The following is a 3177-nucleotide window of genomic DNA, read 5'->3' as shown; positions in this document are numbered from 1 at the left end:
AGATTAAGTTAGAATAAGTTAGGTTAAGTTAGAATAAGTTAGATTAAGTTAGAATAAGTTAGGTTAAGTTAGAATAAGTTAGGTTAAGTTAGAATAAGTTAGGTTAAGTTAGAATAAGTTAGGTTAAGTTAGATTAAGTTAGAATAAGTTAGAATAAGTTAGAATAAGTTAGAATAAGTTAGAATAAGTTAAAATAAGTTAGAATAAGTTAGAATAAGTTAGAATAAGATAGAATAAGTTAGATTAAGTTAGAATAAGTTAGAATAAGTTAGAATAAGTTAGATTAAGTTAGAATAAGTTAGATTAAGTTATAATAAGTTAGGTTAAGTTAGAATAAGTTAGATTAAGTTAGATTAAGTTAGAGTAAGTTAGGTTAAGTTAGAATAAGTTAGAATAAGTTCGAATAAGATAGAATAAGTTAAATTAAGTTAGAATAAGATAGGTTAAGTTAGAATAAGTTAGTTAAGTTAGAATAAGTTAGAACAAGTTAGAGTAAGTTATAATAAGTTAGATTAAGTTAGTATAAGTTAGAATAAGTTAGAATTAGTTAGAATAAGTTAGATTAAGTTAGAATAAGTTAGAATAAGTTAGATTAAGTTAGATTAAGTTAGAATAAGTTATAATAAGTTAGATTAAGTTAGTATAAGTTAGATTAAGTTAGAATAAGTTATAATAAGTTAGAATAAGTTAGATTAAGTTAGAATAAGTTAAAGTAAGTTAGGTTAAGTTAGAATAAGTTAGATTAAGTTAGAATAAGTTAGATTAAGTTAGAACAAGTTAGAATAAGTTAGATTAAGTTAGAATAAGTTAGGTTAAGTTAGAATAAGTTAGGTTAAGTTAGAATAAGTTAGGTTAAGTTAGAATAAGTTAAATTAAGTTAGAATATTAAGATTAAGTTAGAACAAGTTAGATTAAGTTAGAATAAGTTAGATTAAGTTAGAATAAGTTAGGTTAAGTTAGAATAAGTTAGGTTAAGTTAGAATAAGTTAGGTTAAGTTAGAATAAGTTAAATTAAGTTAGAATAAGTTAGGTTAAGTTAGATTAAGTTAGAATAAGTTAGAATAAGTTATAATAAGTTATAATAAGTTAGAATAAGTTAGGTTAATTTAGAATAAGTTAGATTAAGTTAGAATAAGTTAGATTAAGTTAGAATAAGTGATATTAAGTTAGAATAAGTTAGATTAAGTTAGAATAAGTTAGATTAAGTTAGAATAAGTTAGGTTAAGTTAGAATAAGTGAGGTTTAGTTAGAATAAGTTAGATTAAGATAGGTTAAGTTAGATTAAGTTAGAATAAGTTAGATTAAGTTAGAATAAGTTAGGTTAAGTTAGAATAAGTTAGAATAAGATAGGTTAAGTTAGAATAAGTAAGTTAAGTTAGAATAAGTTAGATTAAGTTAGAATAAGTTAGGTTAAGTTAGAATAAGTTAGATTAAGTTAGAATAAGTTAGAATAAGATAGGTTAAGTTAGAATAAGTTAGTTAAGTTAGAATAAGTTAGATTAAGTTAGAATAAGTTAGAATAAGTTAGATTAAGTTAGAATAAGTTAGGTTAAGTTAGAATAAGTTAGAATAAGTTAGATTAAGTTAGAATAAGTTAGATTAAGTTAGAATAAGATAGGTTAAGTTAGAATAAGTTAGAACAAGTTAGAGTAAGTTAGAGTAAGTTAGAATAAGTTAGAGTTAGTTAGAATAAGTTAGAATAAGTTAGATTAAGTAAGAATAAGATAGAATAAGTTAGATTAAGTTAGAATAAGTTAGTTGAGTTAGAAAAAGTTAAATTAAGTTAGAATATTAAGATTAAGTTAGAACAAGTTAGATTAAGTTAGAATAAGTTAGATTAAGTTAGAATAAGTTAGGTTAAGTTAGAATAAGTTAGGTTAAGTTAGAATAAGTTAGGTTAAGTTAGAATAAGTTAAATTAAGTTAGAATAAGTTAGGTTAAGTTAGATTAAGTTAGAATAAGTTAGAATAAGTTATAATAAGTTATAATAAGTTAGAATAAGTTAGGTTAAGTTAGAATAAGTTAGAGTTAGTTAGAATAAGTTAGAATAAGTTAGATTAAGTAAGAATAAGATAGAATATGTTAGGTTAAGTTAGAATAAGTTAGGTTAAGTTAGAATAAGTTGAATTAAGTTAGAATATTAAGATTAAGTTAGAACAAGTTAGATTAAGTTAGAATAAGTTAGATTAAGTTAGAATAAGTTAGGTTAAGTTAGAATAAGTTAGGTTAAGTTAGAATAAGTTAGGTTAAGTTAGAATAAGTTAAATTAAGTTAGAATAAGTTAGGTTAAGTTAGATTAAGTTAGAATAAGTTAGAATAAGTTATAATAAGTTATAATAAGTTATAATAAGTTAGAATAAGTTAGGTTAATTTAGAATAAGTTAGATTAAGTTAGAATAAGTTAGATTAAGTTAGAATAAGTTAGATTAAGTTAGAATAAGTTAGATTAAGTTAGAATAAGTTAGATTAAGTTAGAATAAGTTAGGTTAAGTTAGAATAAGTGAGGTTAAGTTAGAATAAGTTAGATTAAGATAGGTTAAGTTAGATTAAGTTAGAATAAGTTAGATTAAGTTAGAATAAGTTAGGTTAAGTTAGAATAAGTTAGAATAAGATAGGTTAAGTTAGAATAAGTAAGTTAAGTTAGAATAAGTTAGATTAAGTTAGAATAAGTTAGGTTAAGTTAGAATAAGTTAGAATAAGATAGGTTAAGTTAGAATAAGTAAGTTAAGTTAGAATAAGTTAGATTAAGTTAGAATAAGTTAGGTTAAGTTAGAATAAGTTAGGTTAAGTTAGATTAAGTTAGAATAAGTTAGAATAAGTTAGATTAAGTTAGAATAAGTTAGGTTAAGTTAGAATAAGTTAGAATAAGTTAGATTAAGTTAGAATAAGTTAGATTAAGTTAGAATAAGTTAGGTTAAGTTAGAATAAGTTAGAACAAGTTAGAACAAGTTAGAGTAAGTAAGAGTAAGTTAGAATAAGTTAGAGTTAGTTAGAATAAGTTAGAATAAGTTAGATTAAGTTAGAATAAGTTAGGTTAAGTTAGAATAAGTTTGATTAAGTTAGAATAAGTTAGAGTAAGTTAGATTAAGTTAGAATAAGTTAGGTTTAGTTAGAATAAGTTAGATTAAGTTAGAATAAGTTAGAATAAGTTAGATTAAGTTAGAATAAGTTAGATTA

Source organism: Haematobia irritans, chromosome 5 (assembly GCF_050003625.1).
Source record: "Haematobia irritans isolate KBUSLIRL chromosome 5, ASM5000362v1, whole genome shotgun sequence".
In the NCBI taxonomy this organism is placed as follows: domain Eukaryota; kingdom Metazoa; phylum Arthropoda; class Insecta; order Diptera; family Muscidae; genus Haematobia; species Haematobia irritans.
The sequence above is the reverse complement of the archived record's forward strand: the minus strand, read 5'-3'. Positions refer to the sequence as shown.